General features: G+C 41.5%; 2 pseudogenes; both read left to right on the top strand.

Annotated features, from left to right (window-relative positions):
* Positions 1–433: 433 nt before the first annotated feature.
* LOC139336529 (TRPM8 channel-associated factor homolog) lies at positions 434–8,594 on the top strand (annotated as a pseudogene).
* A 2,594-nt stretch (positions 8,595–11,188) lies between these two features.
* LOC139336471 (TRPM8 channel-associated factor homolog) lies at positions 11,189–19,846 on the top strand (annotated as a pseudogene).
* Positions 19,847–20,006: the final 160 nt, after the last annotated feature.

Genomic DNA, 20,006 nt, shown 5'->3' with positions numbered 1-20,006 from the left:
TAAATTCATGTTAGTGACTTCTCCTTTTCCAAGATAATCCTGAGGTGTGGCATATTAAGATCCTGATTAAACAGCATGATCATTATACAGGTGTGCCTTGGGCTTGTCACAGTAAAAGGTCAATCTAAAATGCGCAGCTTCATCCTACAACACAAATGCCACAGTTGCGGGAGCGTGCAATTGACATGCTGACTGCAGGAATGTCCACCAGAGGTGAATGAGAGTTCATTTCACTACCATAAGTTATCTCCAATGTTGCATAGTACACAACTTTGCATAGAGTTGGTCAGGTTGTTGATTGTGGCCGGTGGAATGAAGGTCCACTCCTCTTCAGTGGCTACTCACAGTTGCTGGATATTGGCAAGAATTGAACATGCTGTCTTACATGTTGATCCAGTGCATGTTCAGTGGGTAGTATCTCTGATGAATGTGCATGCAAGAGCTGGGATATTCTCAGGTACTAGGAATTGTGCACTGATCCTTGCAACATCGGCCTGTGCAATATTACACTGCAGCATGAGGGGATGGTGATGGTGGGCCTCATCATGTGCATTCGTCATTGTTTGTTGTCCATTGCTTATGCCTGCCCATACCATAACCCCACCGCCACCACTGGGCACAATGCTGACAAACCACTTGCCCACATGACTCTATACATGTGAGGAGGTGACGACGAGTATGCAGATGATCTTCATTACATGGTTTCTGACAATTTGTGCAGAAGTTCTTTGGTTTTGCAAACCAACTGTTGCACCAACTGTCAAGGTGGTTGGGCTCAGACAATCTTGCATGCAAAGAAGCCACATGTGGAGGATAGATTAATGGAGGTTGGATAAACTACCGAATTATCAGAAGCAACGCTGGAGACAGCTCAAGGTAGTGAAATGAACATTCGTTTCATAAGCAACATCTCTGGTGGATGCTCCTGCACACTCCCTCAAATCTGTGGCATTTGTATTGCGTGAGAAAACTGTACATTTAGAGTGGCCTGTTATTTTTAAGGCACACCTATGCAATTGGTATTTTGATATGCCGCACCCATCAGGTGGATGGCTAAAAATAATAATAATAATTGAGCCAAAACAAAAGCGTTGCATCAATATTTTTTGTTTAGATGCACAAATGTGACATTTCACAATTTAATTAAATGTAATTATCTATATTGTCTCGACATGCCTGGATGAACAGGTTTCTTAGAATGACAGTGTTTCTCTGTTTGAACCCACATACATAAGCTGTGTGCTATTAACACAAAAACAAAGTGTTGACAGACAGATGTTGTGTTTTGTGTTGTTGTGACTGGGCCCCTCCCCTTGTGATCTGAAATAGTGCCGCCTTCTCTTGCTCTCATTTAAATCCAGACTTCTCTGCCGTCAGGTCGTGCTCTTGGTGGAATGACTGTTTGGGAAACTGTTGTGCCACAGTGTAACAGCACAAGCAGGAAGCCAACTTAACTTTCAGGTAAAAATGGAACTTTCTGCTTTAAATTGGTTTTGTTTGTGATGAAAAGCCACATACTTACAGTAGTCCACAATTTGTTACCGTATCAACTTTTTCTCTCTGAAGCTGAAGTTTTAGATTGAAATCTTGAACACTGATGTTCTAACTTTATTGCCCTAGATGTGTAAGAAAGAGTAAGCCATCAGTAGTATTTTTGTTTTAATCTCTCTAAGCTCTCTTTCTGTTCCCACAGGACGGCCTGACTGATACAACAATCATCCATCTAAACAATCGTGCTAACATAATTTACATCTGTCTCAGCACAGATTTCTTTTGCCATCTTTGTCACTTGATCTTCAGACCATCAATCCTTGTCACCATGTCCACCCATCATGAAGAGGACTACATGGCTCTGATGAGAGGCTTGAGTGAGCTGGACCTCTGAGGCCCCTGTGTTCCCAGTGTCCTCATTCTGACTGGAGATCATGCCTTTCCTTTAGCAGTGAACAGTCGAGGCCAGGTCCTGATGGCTGCCTCTCTGTATGGCCGTGGAAGGATTGTGGTCCTGGGTCATGAGGGCTACCTGAAAACCTTTCCTGCTCTGGTAGAGAACGCTCTGACCTGGCTGAGAGGAGATGGATCTGACAACTTGTCTGTGGGGGTCCACAACAATGTCAAGGTGGTCGCTGATAACCTCAGCAAATCCAGCTTCCAAACTAAAGTTGTGGGGGCCTTTAGTAACAGTCTGGGGGTCGGTGTGTATGTGACTGATGCCTACAGCGTGGGTGCAGATGCAAAGGTTCTGGTAGCGTTTCTGAAAGCTGGAGGAGGAGTGCTGATAGCAGGGCAGGCGTGGCACTGGGCTTCAGTTCACCCTAAAGAGAACACGCTGCTTCAGTTTGATGGGAACAAAGTTTCTGGTGTGGCAGGGGTCTACTTTTCTGAGCATCACAGTGAGGCAGAGCACCTGCCTGTCCACCCTCAGATCCCATCCTCACAGATGACTGTAGTGTGAGTATATATATTTTCTTCCTTACACATTTGAGTGTTCCAGTTAGTCAAAAGTTCCAGTTAGTCAAATTTCATCCAATAAGTGTTCATATATTTTGCTCAAAACCTCAAACACATGGTGGAGCTAGAGGAGAAGTCTGGGATTGTCAACTTCAGTAGGATTCATAGTCTGGGAACCATAAATGTCTGTACCAAATTCTGTGGCAATACATTAGGCAGACTTTGGTAGCTTGTGGCACTAGATGGAAAGTCACAGCAAAAGTAATTGTGATTCAGCCTTCAGGCATCTCTCATAATTGTCACCTCTCTACCCTCTTCTCACCCCCTTTTCAAATTCAGACTTGGTAAGTATTTTGAGGAGGACCTTGAGTACTTACTCCGAGGGGTGACAGAATTTGACCTCCAGAATGGAATATTAGCATCTGAGGTTTTGGTCCATAGCTCACTAGCCTTCCCAATTGGCACCACTAAGGATAGACGAGCGTTCCTGGCAGGAGCCTACTATGGACGAGGACGGGTTGTTGTGATCACACATGAAGGGCTTCTGAGACGAGAGGTATGGTTCTAATTAAGAGACTGTATGTTTTGTTTGTTTTTTATTTTAGAAATATGAGGTCACTGAATGAAACATAAAAATTATGTCAACCATATGCTAAAAGCCTTCACAGTCATTAGATCTCACTTAGATTGAACACCTATGGGAGATTTTTGGTCAGACAGTGTTCTTTACCACCATGATTAAATTAGATTAAATTATGTGCATAATATGCCAAGTATTTTTATGTGATTAACAAACTGCTGTTTCTTGGATAAACCCTTATCACAGACGCTGGCTCAGTTTTGGAACAATGCCATTCGCTGGCTGGATCAAGGCCGCAATGGGGTCATTGGTGTGGTGCCAAGACTTGACCAAGCCTTTAACCTCTTCACTGGATTGGAGTTTAATTGTAAGAAGACGAACTTCAGCAAAGACCTGAGTGTATTCGTGAATACAGTGTATAGCAATGACCATTTGGAGGAAATCCAAAACTTTGTAGCAGAGGGAGGAGGCCTACTGATTGGTGGACATGCCTGGTACTGGGCACAAACACACCAGGGGAACAACCTAATGACAGATTTCTCAGGTATGATGTCACAAAAGTTTTATCCTGCGCTGTCAATTTCAGCAATAACATGTTTTTTTAATTTCATTTGTAAGGTACATTTTACAGTATTGAACATAAACGTTATCATTTCATGTATTCTACCAGAGTTGTCTTTAATCTCATTTTTACCTGCTGGTCACAGTTAAAACATATGCACTGTGATAGAGCACCGCAAAACAAACAAGACAAACAGGACACATAACATAAAATTGCATTCATTACCAGCTCATGTAGGCAATTACACCAGGGACAATCCTGAACTGCAGGCACAGTACCATCATACTGACGTTCAGAAAACAGGTTTGGAGTCAGGCTCAAGATGGACAGGCTCACGAAAGATGGACTCTGACAGAAAAGTTAGAGGTCAGCCTTGGGTCTATGCCCTACATCCACGAAAAGTCAGGGTCCACACAATAATTACACAGAAGTACATAAAAATCATGCACAGGGAAATCTAGTACAAGGGAACACTTAAGACCTCAGTATGCTTTACACAAAATTCTTGTCAAATTGAGTGCAATAGAGGTCTTCATGGGTGCAAAACCCCCCAGAAATGTACTGCCTGTAATGGAACTGGACTCGTTTATTATTTAAAAGCTGGGAACTGGACCAATGCAGAACCAAGAAATGTCAGTGCTGAACCTGAGACAGAACTGCTATATTTAGAAGTTGTCAAAACAAAAGTTTGTGCCTCACCTAATGTAACGTTACTAGCCTTCTCACCTCTGGCCATGATGTATAATCCATCCTCTTTGCCAAGAAAGTTAGCAAATAGTTTATTCCTCTCTTGGTGATTGAAACGGCACAGCTAATCCACTTGCCGTCAAAGTGATGACAAACACGACTCATTCAGATTCAGCTTTGGAATTTTGTTGCATCTAGCATAATAACAATAACTTCAACTGTTTGCGCTTTTGAACTGTAATAATGATTGCTCTTTTGTTGCCATGGCAGCTAACATAAGCATTGCATTATCATCTGTGCTCTCCGAGACAAGTCTGACCTCTGCTCTCATCATGATCAGCCCTGTCTGATCAAAACCATTCAGATATTACACATAATGTTAAACAGACAGGGAAAGGACAGTACACAAGATCCAACTCAGACCCTCCTGATCATACTGTATAAAACATGGATCCAAGCTCGAATAGGTCCTGGGTCAGGTCTTGGGTACAAGGGTTCAAGTGGACCCTTGAAGACCTCAAGTGTGCAGCATCTGAAATCCCCTTTCCAGTGGCCACTGTCACTTCCATCTTCTTCAGATGAGATGGTGCTTGTAGGCTTTCTCTCAACCTTCTAAGTCCAGCTGATTTTGGACCCCACAAACAGACATAGAATTACTGAGGCAGAGATGATATTTACTACATTTTTACCATTAAAAAAATATTCCTCTATACCAATTAAGCAAGCAAAGCACACACAAAAACATAAACAGGCTGAATTGAAAAGAGAGAACTGGGACGAAGAACGAAGAACAAGAAAGACTAGACACTATGGAGAGAAAGAAAATGGACCATTGTTTTATTACATAACAGACCAGCACCAGATCACTTCAACAATCCTAACATTATAAACCATGCAACATATAGATCAAGTTTTCAAGGATTCTTCCACTGTCTTTCAGGAAACAAGATCCTGAACAAAATGGGCTTGAGCCTGCTGGACAAGACAATTGGGGATGGTTCCTACAAGGCCCCCGTGCCTAGCCAGGCCATCAAAGACAACTACCACTTCCTCCACCTTCTCCACCGCTTTGCTGGTCATGTAACCAAGGGGAAGGAACTTGCGGAGGATGAGGAGAAATGTCTTAAAAAACTGGGTGGGCACAGTGCCAGCTACTTGGAGATGAAGGCTCATGACCGCTACTCCTATGCACAGGTGTTGTCCACCATCACCGACATTTTAAAGAAGTTGGGCATGCCACAGGTGAGCACTGAATGGCTTGTTTTTGAGTAAGGATGGTGTCTTTCGTTTCTGCCTTCTCAGTTTGTTTTCAGGCAATGATTGCCCTGAGTGGTTACTTGACAATATATTCAGTTAACTTAAGCTGAATGGTCAATAATTTCCACACTGTCTAGTACAAGTAATTGTACCATAAGAACAACAGGCCTTCAGACCATAATATATCTGCACAGGCTCTGGTGTTGTTTTCTTATCTTCAGATAGTGTGACGCAGTTACAAAACCTCTTTCATAACATTCAATATTGATTTTTAAGGTGTCTGACAGCTACCCTGTGACGAAGCCCAAAGACCACTTCCTCCTCAGTGTGGGGTCAGAGGTATATAACGCTTGCCCAGATCCTGAAGACCTCCTGCCCTATCTCGTAAAGCAGAAGCCCTTGACGCCAGTTGTCTACGACCACAAAATCAAAATCAATGTGCGGACAGCAGCTCGGACCACAATCTTGCGGGCAAGAGAATGACAGAATTACAAATAATACAATGTATTTGCAGAACATTTGTTCTGTCAACATAATTTGAGCACAGCTGAATATAATGCAGTAATGTGTGTGCTTTGCATTGCAATAATATACCCATCCTGTGCGTGTGTGTGTGTCAGGAGGGGAGGAGTGGATCAGCACAGGACTCTACCTTTCTCCTGGTATAAAGACATACATGGTCATACCAGCAGAGATTGTCAACAAGGGATGGAAGGTAGAGTGCAAAAAAATCTAATTTAAGTTCAACGGAGATACTGAAGATACAATCCTGGAAAAGTTTTTTAAGTTAAAAAAGCAATTTCCCTACTGACAAATCAAACTGTGTGCTTATGCAGAACTGGTAATGACTGAATAGAGTTACTACTCCATCTTTCTGTACAGTCTCTTGCCAGCCTTTGACTCATACATAAGTTATGATATGACTAACTATATAACAACTATTCTATGTAATATACTTGATATACGATATAGTAATTGTACTGCACTTTTCATACAGGTTTTCAAAGCAGTGACACATACATATTCCATGTCTTCTTCAGATCCAGATAGGCTGTCAGACAGACTACCTGAATGCTGAAGAGCTGAAGAGAGCACCATGTGTTCATGAGGTATTTCCTGTTACCTCAGAGATGATAGAGGTGTGGAACCTGTGGGGGGGACTCATCTACGTGGTGGCCCCACCCCAAACACAAGTGGACGGGATAGAGGTCACAGTGCAGATGGCTGTACTTGCACCATATTATAAATCTGGTGAGTGTGTGGGGGGTGATAAAGGCACATATATCTGTGTGTCCCCATGGGGTCACCTACATGAGGTCATAAGCAGTTTCTATTGATCAAACCCATCTTTTTTTTCTCTGTTTATAACCCTAAACCAACCATCTTTTAATTCAAAATTTAACAAATTCAAGCTCAGTTCAGAACACACCTGTCCCTTTGTTCTTTTCAGGTGTGACAACAGCTGCTGATTGGTCGCTGCTGCGCACAGCTCCTTCACCCTGGGCAGAACTGGAGTTTGACAACATCATCCTTACTGTACCATCAGATGTTGTTCGGGACCTGGAGCGCCCCGATGAGTTGGCTGCGATCTGGAATGACATCATGAAGGGCGTTGCTGATCTGGCTGTCATCCCACGCAAATTTCCCCGCAAAGAACGCATTGTTACAGACGTGCAGATTTCCCATGGTGAGTGTACTTTCACGCTGTTTATGTCTGTTTCTGAGAGGCAGCATGCACTATAGATATGTCAGCAGACTATCACAAATGGATGGACAACCATATACATTCACATTTACGGGCAATGTAGTTTCCAGTCTCCTGTATGTACCTGCATGCTCATGACAACTTAACTCATGTAAACTTACGTAAAAGGGCCAGCGCTCAGTGCTAGTTGCTCTGTTTATGCTTCACATATAACAGATGATGTGGATATTGTATCATGACAATGTTTCTGTAATTGCATGCACATGCTGCACAATGTGATGTTTATCTGCCATAGATACGGAACTGAAAAGATCTGTTTCCCCATCCAGGTTGGATGCATGCAGGTTATCCTGTCATGACACACAGGCCCACAGCAGCTGAGATGGTCAGCATTAACCATGCTACAAGTAAAGGCATGTGGGGTCCCATCCATGAACTGGGACACAACCAACAGAAAAGCAGCTGGGAGTTCCCACCAAACACTACAGAGTGTACATGCAACCTGTGGTCAGTGTATGTGCATGAAGAGGTGCTGGGGATCAACAGGGCACAGGTGGAGTAAATCAGTTCTGCTTTTTTTTTTTTAATGGCCCCAATAGTATGGTCTCAAGGTGTACACATGCATTTCTGTATCAGTGCAAGTTACAGTAGAAGTATTTGTTTTGAGGAAAGTTTTCGGCTTTTCACTGGGATTGCATTGTTCCACATCACATTATTTCATGTTGTGCAACGCAGGCTCATCCAGCTATGACTTTAGAAAAACGCAAGCGTCGAACAGAGGAGTATGCCAAGGGGGGCAAGAACCTGAGCAGCTGGAATGTGTGGGTGGCCCTGGAGACATATATGCAGGTGAGAGACATTTACTGTATATTACACCCTGTAGAGAAAATATGTCACATTGGATTCAGAATCCAAGCAGAACTGCACCCCTTTACAGTGTACAGTGCAAGTAACTACCAAGTGACGCTCTACACACCAGACAACAAAAATACTGGATGGAAAACTACACAACACTACTATTTTTTCATGTTTTGCACTACCTCTCTCCTCCATGTAGCTCCAGGAAAAGTTTGGCTGGAATGCCTTTAAGAAGGTGTTCGCTGCCTACCATGAGATGAGCAGTTTTCCCAACGACAACAAAGGAAAGATGAACCTGTATGCGGAGACTTTCTCCCACGCTGTGGGGATGAACCTGGCTGGATTCTTCAAGGCCTGGGGCTGGCCCATAGGGCGGGATACTGAGGAGAAACTCTTCCGCCTGCCTCCCTGGACTGACCACCCCATGGCCCAGTATGACTGAACTTTAGACTGATGCTGATTAAAAGTGTAGAGAGCTGAGTGAGATGGGTTTAATGGGTTTAATGAGTACAAATTTTTCAATGTGAAATTCAAGTAACTGACTCTCTTTTATTTTTGTGTTAGTGTTGATGATCTATATCTAAAGATCTAAAGTGTGTGTGTGTGTGTTTCTTAGTATATGTATTAACTGGCTCTAAACCAGCTAAATTTGAGCTGGGGGGGGTTACTTCTCTGGGTTTTTTTTCCCCAAACAAACATAATCAGCAGTTATTGAATATTTCCTTGGAAAGTCCCCATAAGTCAAACAGTAAATTACAGTTACAAGTATGATTTACTGTTTGATGTATTGCTGCACTGATGTATTAATGATATGTAACAAAAATATTTCAATGATATGCAACAATAAAGGTGGAAAATTAAATATGGGAAACCTTCATTGAAGCAAAATTCCATTTTTAAACTATACAAACTCATCCTGCAGACAGAATTGTCTAATTCATTCATTTCATTAAAATAAGCCCTGAACACGCTGCCTTTCCTTAAACGGTTCATTGTTTACAGTTTTGTGCTATCAAAATGTCAAAGCCTTGAAAAAACATTTCTGTTTTTCTCTGTTATGTTGAATAGATGGGACACAGCGTTGTACTTACAGGGAGTGTGCCTTAATGGCTTTAATTTCGCAAAGCTGAACCTGAAACCTTTTCAGTGATGGAAGTGCAGTATTGTGTTTTTGTGTACTGAGTTTTTTTTAAACGCTAAACACATATCTGATTACAAAATTAAATTCTCAAAGTTCAACATGTTGTATCTAAAAAGTACATCTGAATGGCAATACTGTTAAGGTTTCCTATATCCAAGACTTTTACGGCTTTTATGAAGGGAACATCTGTCTTGTTTACCTAGACCAGTTCTGACATACATCTTCTGATGCATATACTTGAACACATCAAGAGTGTTGAATCCTGGACTCATTGAATGTTTTGGGTCTCGTAGCTGAAGAAATTGGTCGAGGTTCTCAGATCTCTCCTCTTTCCATATGTATTCTCTTTCAGCTTATCTTCGTGACTGGCTGATTTTCCCTCTCCTCCAGATCATCTTTAGGTCCCTCCAGAGCCTTTGGATTAGCTTTGGGCAGTTCTTATAGACCTCGATATCATTAGTCTGTTGTCCTGCATCAATGACCTCATGCCCCTCTGGTTGGGGTGTTCGTCCCCTCACCCCTCTTGGCACTCTCTGTATCCCTTGGGGTACAGCATAACATAATAGTTTGCTATGCAACATGTCCAAGCCCAAGGCCATATAACTGTGATAATCATCAGGAGATCTCCAGATTTACCTTACGTGCTGAGCTTTGAAACTCATTTCAGGAAAATTGACTATAAGCAAGAAGCAAACCAATTACACTGAGGTAAATTTTTGTTTTGTTTTTTTCAGAAGAACAGTATTTCTGAAGAATTTGCGTGAGGACCAGCTTGTTCATTGTCTGCTGTCCCTTATGCATTTAAGTATTCCTAGAAAGTTTTGATCTGTACAGTAAAATCATACAGAATAAGATCTCATAATTTTATGTGTTATTAAATAGCAATGAATATATAGATTATGCAAATTACTTATTCGGGTACATGGAAGTTACCTATAACCTATGAATAGGCAAGCATAATCTATATACATAAAACATACAGTATCAGTATACAGTACATAACAGTATCTTAAACAGAGGATGTGGTGTCAATAATGTGCCACTGCCATTCATACTTTCTGTGCTTAATTTACATAAGCAACATAAATTTGAATTATATAATTATTTATTTTACAATTATTTCCACCAACAAATGTGCTTCACGATGGGAGGCAATAAATGTCCTCTTGAAACAATTAATGCAGCACTTTCAGCTGCATTTCCTCATTCTAAGTCTCTGTTCACTGCATCTGTACTCTGTGCTGGCATTTCCTTGTAGCAGCGAGGTCAGTCAGCTACTGTCAGTGGGTTGTGCTTGCTGATGTCCCTCCTTCACATTCTTATCAGGCTTACTACTGATTTTTGTTCTGCTCAGATCAACCGTCAAGACCAAGTTCACCTTCAGGTAAAGTCAGTTTTTGCTTTTTGAGAACTTTAGATTTTCTTTTATTCTCTGAACCAGTTGTAGATTTACATTTTAATGCTGTACTATATTCATAAAATACAACTCTTAAAAATATAACTGAGTATATAACTAAATATATCAACACAGAATTGCTTTTTCACTTAGTTTTAGTCTCATCCTCATTCTTTTTATTGTCTTTATTTCATATTTATGTATATGTTTAACCTGCTGCTGCAAAAGAATTTCCCAAGTCTATTGTTGGTGATGTTTAAAACATTATTTTAAGGCCTGTCAAACTCACTATCAAAGTTTACTGGGTATTTATTTTATTTTTTAAACACGTTTTATATATAATGCACACACACACACACACACACACACACACACACACACACACACACACACACACACACACACACACACACACACCTCTTCCTTTTCTAACGTTATATCTTATCTTACAATAGACTGAACACACCTTTCTTCTGCCATTCTTCACCCAACCCTCAGACCATCAATCCTTCTCATCATGTCCATACACTCCTACCATGAAGGGGCCTACATGGCTCTGATGAGAGGCTTGAGAGAGCTGGACCTCCGAGGCCCCTGTGTTCCCAGTGACCTGGTTCTGATTGGAGATCATGCCTTTCCTTTAGCAATGAACAGTCGAGGCCAGGTCCTGATGGCTGCCTCTCTGTATGGCCGTGGAAGGATTGTGGTCCTGGGTCATGAGGGCTACCTGAAAACCTTTCCTGCTCTGGTAGAGAACGCTCTGACCTGGCTGAGAGGAGATGGATCTGACAACTTGTCTGTGGGGGTCCACAACAATGTCAAGGTGGTCGCTGATAACCTCAGCAAATCCAGCTTCCAAACTAAAGTTGTGGGGGCCTTTAGTAACAGTCTGGGGGTCAGTGTGTATGTGACTGATGCCTACAGCGTGGGTGCAGATGCAAAGGTTCTGGTGGCGTTTCTGAAAGCTGGAGGAGGAGTGCTGATAGCAGGGCAGGCGTGGCACTGGGCTTCAGTTCACCCTAAAGAGAACGCGCTGCTTCAGTTTGATGGGAACAAAGTTTCTGGTGTGGCAGGGGTCTACTTTTCTGAGCGTTACGGTGAGGCAGAGTGTCTGCCTGTCTACCCACAGATCCCATCCTCATGGATGAATTTGAAGTAAGTGTATAATCCTCTTCCATCTCAAATGAATTACTTTTCTTTGAATGTTGAAGCAGCTCCAGATTTATGCCAACCCCCAATACACTGTAGTAGCATAATACATTTTATTCAACAAACACAAAACTTTTATAGGTTTACTTACTAAGAACATTGGTGTGATTTTATTCAATGAAAGTCCTTGCATTCAGAGATACTGTCACTCAAGTCACTCAAATTTGATGAGGCTAAAAACTACTACTATAGAAAAGTTAATTTAAGAATACTGACATCCCTTAAATTTGAATTTTCTCCATCCATATCCCTCTATGTCTTTCTCTCCTTCCTCTTTCCCCTAATACAGGCTTGGTAAGGATTTTGAGGATGACCTGGACTTCTTACTCCAGAACGTTTCAGAGTTTGACCTCCAGGGTGAATCAGTAGCTTCTGAGGTTCTTGTCCATGGCCCACTAGCCTTCCCCATTGGTACCACTAAGGATGGACAGGCATTCCTGGCAGGAGCCTACTATGGGCTGGGGCGGGTCATTGTGGTGACACATGAAGCATTTCTGGGAAAAGAGGTGCAGTCTCAATCAGTGGATGATCTAACAATTTTGTTAAATGAACAGAAATCTGTCTTTATAACTTAAACGGAGCACACAATGAAAATTTGGTGGATCAGGTGGATTGTGTAGATATGAAATAGAGTATGTAATGTCACTTCTTTAGCTAGATCTTAACTTAAGGCCAGTCATCGATTGGCTCTCAGCAGTGTGCTAAATAAAGTAATATTGTTCTGTCAAATCATTTTACATGATTAACTAATGAATAAATCCTTTTGTTACAGACACTGGCTTCATTTTGGAACAATGCCATTGATTGGTTGGACCAAAGCCGGAAGGGAGTCGTTGGTGTAGCACCACACCTCCACCTTCCCAGCAGCTCAGGGTTAAAGTGTGAGAAGACAGAGTTTAGAAAAGACCTGAGTGTATTTGTGTACACAGCATACAGTGATGATCATATGGAGGAAATTCAAGACTTTGTTGCAGAGGGAGGAGGCCTACTGATTGGTGGACACGCCTGGTACTGGGCACAGACACACCATGGACAAAACCCAATGACAGATTTCTCAGGTATGACAGCACATGGCAAGAATTTCCTTCTATGGTTACCATTTCAACCCACTGGCAAGTGCACCATCATGATAAAATGGACACTTATGAGAAATGACACTTATCAGGCAGGAGCATGCAAATGTAATCACACATAATGACTTCCAGTGTGCTAAGTGAGAATTATATTATCTTATTATATTATTATTATGTTTGCAATCCAACCGAGTTGTCCCTGCAGGAGAAAATAATATATTTAGAAAACCAATAGCCTATGGAAGAAAATATGCTATAAATGACACAAATACTACGACTATTACTACTACTACTAATTATTATTATGTTATTGTTGTTGCAATATTTATGTTGATATATTTCATCCCAGTTGCTTGTTAATTCAGGGGTTCCAAAACATTTTCTTATTGAGGACCTCTCCACTCTCAGTAATTTTTTACTTTTAGGTTTGAAGATTTAAAAAAAGCGTCCATGGTCAATCAATGATCAAACAAGGATCACTATAATAGCCAAACCTATTTCTTTCCTTGTTGTTCCAACTTCCAAAAATGTGATTAAAATTAATATGTTATTTCCTCCTTTTGCTGGGGACCCCTACAACCCATTCAAGGACCTTCTCTTGGTCTCTGGATCCCATTTTGAAGACCACTGTGTTAACTAAGAGCAGATCATGTAGTTGCCAATGTTGGAGTTCTCTCTCTAGGGTCTGTTTGAATTTTGGAGTCTTATTATTAAACTTTATTCTGATCAAGTTTCTTTTTAAAAATAAATTAATGTACATCAGGTTTTGGAAGGTTTTCCATGGGTCTGTTTTAGATAAGGTCCAACATTTTTCTACTCTGAGATATCCTAACATTGCTCCGAACCTATAGCCATGCTACTTCTTTATACCATGCATCTTACAGACCTGTACATTGGGTTCATGAAAAAAAGAAAAGAAACGAAAAAAGTTGTATTTGAAATTTTTACAGTGTTGTTCCAGAGTTCATTAGACCCAATCAGTCAAACCCTAACCATAAAAGATGAACAGCAAAACAAATCAGTTTTGTTAAACTGTGTTTCAGGAAACAAAATCCTGAACAAAATGGGCTTGAGCCTGCTGGAAAAGGTAATTAGAGGAGGTTCACACAAGGCCCCTATGCCGAGCCAGGCCATGAAAGACACCTTACACTTTCGCCATCTTCTGCACCAATTTGCTGCTCACGTTGCCCAGGGGCAGAAACTTACTAAGGATGAGGAGAAATGTCTTAAAAAACTGGGTGGGGAATGTGCCAGCTACTTGGACATGCACAAGTGTTGTCCACCCTCACCAACATTTTAAAGAAGTTAGGCATGCCACAGGTGAGCACTGAATTGCTTGTTTTTGAGAAAGGACGGTGTCTTTTGTTTCTGCCTTCTCAGTTTGTTTTCAGGCAATGATTGCCTGTCAAGTGGTTACTTGACAATATATTCAGTTGTTTGAGTCTCAATAAAATCTAGTAAGTTTTATGAATGTAGTTTCTTGCATGTTAAATCTGCTGTTTACATTATTTGAAATAATTGCAATTACGGGCTGCACGGTGGCGCAGCAGGTAGTGCGTGTGCCTCACAGCAAGAAGGTCGCAGGTTCGATTCCCGGGTCAGGCCTTTCTGTGTGAAGTTTGCATGTTCTTCCCGTGCATGCGTGGGTTTTCCCCCCAGCTTCCTCCCACAGACCAAAAAACATGCTCATTAGGTTGATTGGTGACTCTAAATTGCCCCTAGGTGTGAGTGTGAGTGTGAATGGTGTGTGTATGTGCACTGCAATCGGCTGGTGACCGGTCCAGGGTGTACCCTGCCCTACCCGTTGACAGCCGAGATAGGCTCCGGCCCCCCCGCAACCCCGAAAGGGATAAGCGGCATAGAAAATGGATGGATGGATGGATGGAATTGCAATTACAAAGCAGTGGTAACATACATCTGCAATCTAATATGTATCAGTTTGTGAGCATTGAATGTGCTTGTGAGTGGTACTAGTGAGTCAGAGATTAGCTTCTCTACTACAATATTTTTATGGCTTTTAGGCTTTCAAAATATAGCCTTTACAGCATCTGTCTCTGAAATTTTCCACTCACTAAAAAACCAAAACAGACTTAGCCTGAGAAAAACAGTGAATTTTATGAGCCTCACACACAGAGTGTTTCTGCTGAAATAAACTGCACTAATGTTTTCTGGCAACTGTGGGGCCAAATGGCTCCCAAATGTTGTGACATATTTTCACCTGATAAAATTCTTACAGCTAATGGGTTAGCAAATAGTTACCTACAAACATGTTCAGCAGGAACAACAACAACAAAAAAACAAAACAAAAAAAACCCTGTTACATTCATGTGGCATCCCATGCTTTGGACAATGACTGTGTACCCGAGATGGCCAGTCAGGCTCAGTCATTTATATTGCTGCCATTACTGTGTGACCACTGGACAACAATCTGTTTGTGCTCCAGAGATCTGTTTTATAATCATTCATTTTCACTTTATTTCAAGGTGAGTGAGAACAAGCCTGTGAAGAGTCCCATAGACCACCTCCTCCTCAGTGTGGGGGCAGTGGTATATAATGTTTCCCCAGATCCTGATGCCCTCCTGCCTTACCTCATCAAGCACAATCCCGCGATGCCTTCTGTCTGTAACCAAAGGATCAAGATTAATGTTAACACAGCAGGTCAGTCCACATTTTTAAGAACAAATGTCTAAAACAATTATTATATAAACATGCAGAACTATAATTTGTCTCTGAACAATTCAGTATGTTGCAGCAGTGTGTGTAGCAATACAATGCATGAACATGAAGAATCTCCCTTTTGCCTGTTTTACATGCACCTCTGAGTATAACATCTGCTGCTCTGTGTGAGTGTGTCAGGAGGGAGGGAGTGGCTGAGCACAGGTCTGTACCTGTCTCCTGGTATGAAGACTGAGATGATAATATCAGCAGAGACTGTCAACAAGGAATGGACAGTACAGTACACAAAATCTGAATTGTTACTTTACTGTGTGTTTTGCGAACAGTCATCAATGATGTACATCTATATCTATATCAGACATAAGGAAATTCTCACCTCATTTTATTCATTGCTTGAGGTTAACAAGATCTTGGTGTATTTAGACAATTTATAAAATAAAGACAGATTTTTCTCTTCTTTTCACCTCTTGAAGAAAACCTACCTTTTTCTCTCAGTTTTATAACTGAAATAAAAAAAGTTGCTTGGTGGGGTGCCCCTGTAGCTCAGTCGATAGGGTGTGCACCCCATGTATTGAGGCTGTCAGTCCTCTGCAGTGGCTGCAGCTCATTTGCTGCGTATCGTCCTCTCTCTCTGCCCCCTTTCCTATTGCACCTTCAGCTGTCTCTATCATAAAGGCTAAAAAGCCCCGAAAAATAATTTGAAAAATAATTGGAAAAAAAAAAGAATTTGCTTGGAAAAGTAGCATTTATGAAACTAGTCGTTTCTAATAATCTAATAATATCTTACATACTGTCCTTTCATGCCTCCATTTATCATCATTTCTGTATGCATCTTGCCCTGTTGTGTCCATTGACTTGTACCATATATGCACCAACTACTGCACAATACACTTTTCATACAGGTTTTCAAAGCAGCAACACAAATTTCACCAGAGGATGGTGGTGAGGAACCTGTGGGGGGGACTCATCTACCTGGTGGCCCCACCCAACACAAAGGTGGAAGGGGCACAGGTCATAGTGCAGACAGCTATAGCTGCTCCTTATTACAAGTGTGGTGAGTGTGTGTGTCACCATCTTCAATGTAGACTCACTCTTTCTTCTTTTTTTTGGAGGTAAGGTTCAAATACAAATCATTGCACCCCTAGTGAGCAACACCAATGTCTTACAAACTACTGAGGCTCCTCCACACCACAGAACGAATACTGTGAAACAGGCACAGACACGGACAGTGGATGTACACTCTTCTCTTGAATGTCTGGGTGTCTGAATTGGCAGACATGTTCACATGTGTGTCAATGTGTGTGGTTGTAGGGACATGAAGGGGGGGGGTTGGGACAAGCAGGAAAAAAAAAGTTTCTGGTCACCATGATGACGAATCACGTGCGCCCCAGAAACTTATCATGTTAGCTCGAGATACGTATCTCGTGGACTCAAGATAAGGATCACGTTAGCACGACATAGCATTTCCGGTATTCAGTTCATACACTGCGCCGTGCGCTGCAGCTTCTGGAGCCCAGGATGGCTGCATGAGTGGACCTGTATAGTTAAAAATAAAAAATCAGGAAATCTCAAGCGCACAAGTTACGTATCTCCGGCTAACATGATAAGTTTCTGGGGCGCACGTGATCTGTTGTCACAAGAAACTTTTTTTTTTTCTGCTTGTTTTCCTTTTTTTCTTTCTTTCCTTCCCCAGTGTCCCTTTAGGGGCTCCATAGTAGTTGAGGCATACATACGCTGTCAAATTTTGGCCTGCATATAGACTGCATGGGTGGCGATGTGGATGCAAAAAGTATCATTTGAGCTTCAACTGTTAATCTTTACTGGTACAAATTAGTTAGATTTAAATTACTAAATGATTAAATTGGCAAAACCCAACTGACAGTGAATCTAGGGCTGTTGGGAGTCTGGGACCATCCAGCCTTGCATGAAACTAATACTGTACCCAGATACATAGACCCATCTAGTAAAAAGACTCCTCTACATTCTGCATATTTTCTTTGAAACATGTAGTTTTTGGAATGAGGACTTCATGCTATACCCGTACTTAGCCTACAAGGGTTTTTTTGACAAATAAATACATTAATTTAAAAAATCCCTTTGTCCACTTTAGGTGTGACAACAGCTGCTGATTGGTCGCTGCTGCGCACAGCTCCTTCACCCTGGGCAGAGTTGGAGTTTGAAAACATCATCCTTACTGTACCATCAGAAGTTGTTCGAGACCTGGAGCGTCCTGATGAGTTGGCAGCGCTCTGGAATGACATCATGAAGGGCGTTGCTGATCTGGCTGTCATCCCACGCAAATTTGCCCGTAAAGAACGCATTGTTACAGACGTGCAGATTTCCCGTGGTAAATGTGTTTGCTGTCATATGTTCAATCTAATGTTTATCTTCTGCAAGTATTATTTCAATTCTGAAAGTTGTGAAATGTAAAAATATACATTTAAAGAAAGAAGTTCTGATAGATTTTCAGTCTTAGTCTCTGATCTTACACTGGCTGTGCTATTCTAAGATGTATAGTGTATAGTGTATATAACCATCAAGCATGGTAAATTTTTTAGTAAGTTTGTTAAGAACAGTCGGCCAGGAGCCAGAATTAATGATGTGAGCACTGTGAAAATAATGACGTAATGCAGTTTTATTTAATATTGACTGCTTCATGTGTTGTATTTCATTTTGGAATTTGGAGCAGTGCCTCGAAACACTTTTAAGACCTTAATAATGTACTGCATTTACTACTACTTTAATGTTTAAACCTTTCAGGTATGGAAAACTTCTTGCTGAAAGTTGTTAATTAATGACAGGTTTTGTAAAAAACAGTTTAATGGAAGGTGTGTTTGCACTGACAGTGAGCCATACTGTATTGGTGAGCTCATTACAGTGACTTACAGTGAGTTTGTATACCACTCCAGAGACCATCATTGAGAGGTAGCTCTTTTAAAGTGCATTGCCAGAGCTATGGAAATGTAAAGTTACTTTCCTGTGACACTACTTGTGTTATTAATTTCTCACCATCCAGGTTGGATGCATTCAGGTTATCCTATAATGGGACACAGACCCACAGCAGCTGAGATGGTCAGCACTGATCATGCTAAGAGTAAAGGCCTGTGGGGTCCCACGCATGAGCTGGGACACAACCAACAGAGGAGCTGCTGGGAGTTCCCACCAAACACCACAGAGTGCACATGCAACCTGTGGTCAGTGTATGTGCATGAAGAGGTGCTGGGGATGAACAGAGCACAGGTGAAGTAGTTCAGTTTTATACAAACAGATGAAGGCCCAGAGTATTTATCTTTCACATGTGATCGCATTGTCTCTCCTGTTATTTTGCCGTGGTTAACATTATAATATGAGTGCAATGTCTTCAATGCAGGCTCATCCAGCTATGACCTTGAAAGAACGGAAGAGGTCTGTAGAGGAGTATGTCAAGGGGGGCAAGAAACTGAGTGACTGGCGTGTGTGGGTGGCCCTGGAGACATACTTGCAGGTGAGAGAGAATTACATTATTTTACAATCCCCTGGAAAAATACACACTGAAGTCACCAGTTATCAGAGCTGGAACCCCACACAGGAAAAAAGGCAAGGCTCAAAGTCTATAGTGCCACTACTGCCCCCATAAGGCTGTAGGCAGAATAGAAACTCACAACTTTGGACACATAAGCTTACGTCTGTCACGCAAGGTAAATAGACCAAATTGTAATGGTAATAGTGCTATACTGTCAATATACAGTACAGCAGACCAACTCTGCAGTACACACTGCTGAGCTGTTTAGAATTAGTGAACATGGACATTTTCTTTGCACCTCTACCTTACATCCCATGATGATGATGATTTCATTGTTGACCAACGTGATGGACTGACATTTTATTAAGTATCTCATGAACTGTATATATTCCCATATAAACCCACTACATTTTCTGCCCATTCAAATCTTTCTCCACCTCTGTCTCCTTCCATGTACTGAAGCTCCAGGATAAGTTTGGCTGGGATGCCTTTAAGAAGGTGTTTGCTGCCTACCACAAGATGTCCAACTTTCCGAACAACAACAAAGGAAAGATGAACCTGTATGCGGAGACCTTCTCCCAGACTGTGGGGATGAACCTGGCTGGATTCTTCAAGGCCTGGGGCTGGCCCATAGGACGGGATACTGAGGAGAAACTCTTCCACCTGCCTCCCTGGACTGACCACCCCATGGCCCAGTATGACTGAACTTCAGACTGATGCTGATTAAAAGTTTAGAGAGATGGACGTTCGTCTATAATAAGTAATGAATTAGTATAACTTTGGTGATTGTTATTATTGTAATGGTGATTTCAAATAATAATGAAAGAAGATGATAATGTGAATACTAATCAAGGTGATGCTTTTATTTGATAGAGATGTAATGTTAAATGTTGAGAAATAAGATGAAAT

This window comes from Chaetodon trifascialis, chromosome 9 (assembly GCF_039877785.1).
Source record: "Chaetodon trifascialis isolate fChaTrf1 chromosome 9, fChaTrf1.hap1, whole genome shotgun sequence".
In the NCBI taxonomy this organism is placed as follows: domain Eukaryota; kingdom Metazoa; phylum Chordata; class Actinopteri; order Chaetodontiformes; family Chaetodontidae; genus Chaetodon; species Chaetodon trifascialis.
This window is presented reverse-complemented; position numbering and strand designations above follow the sequence as displayed.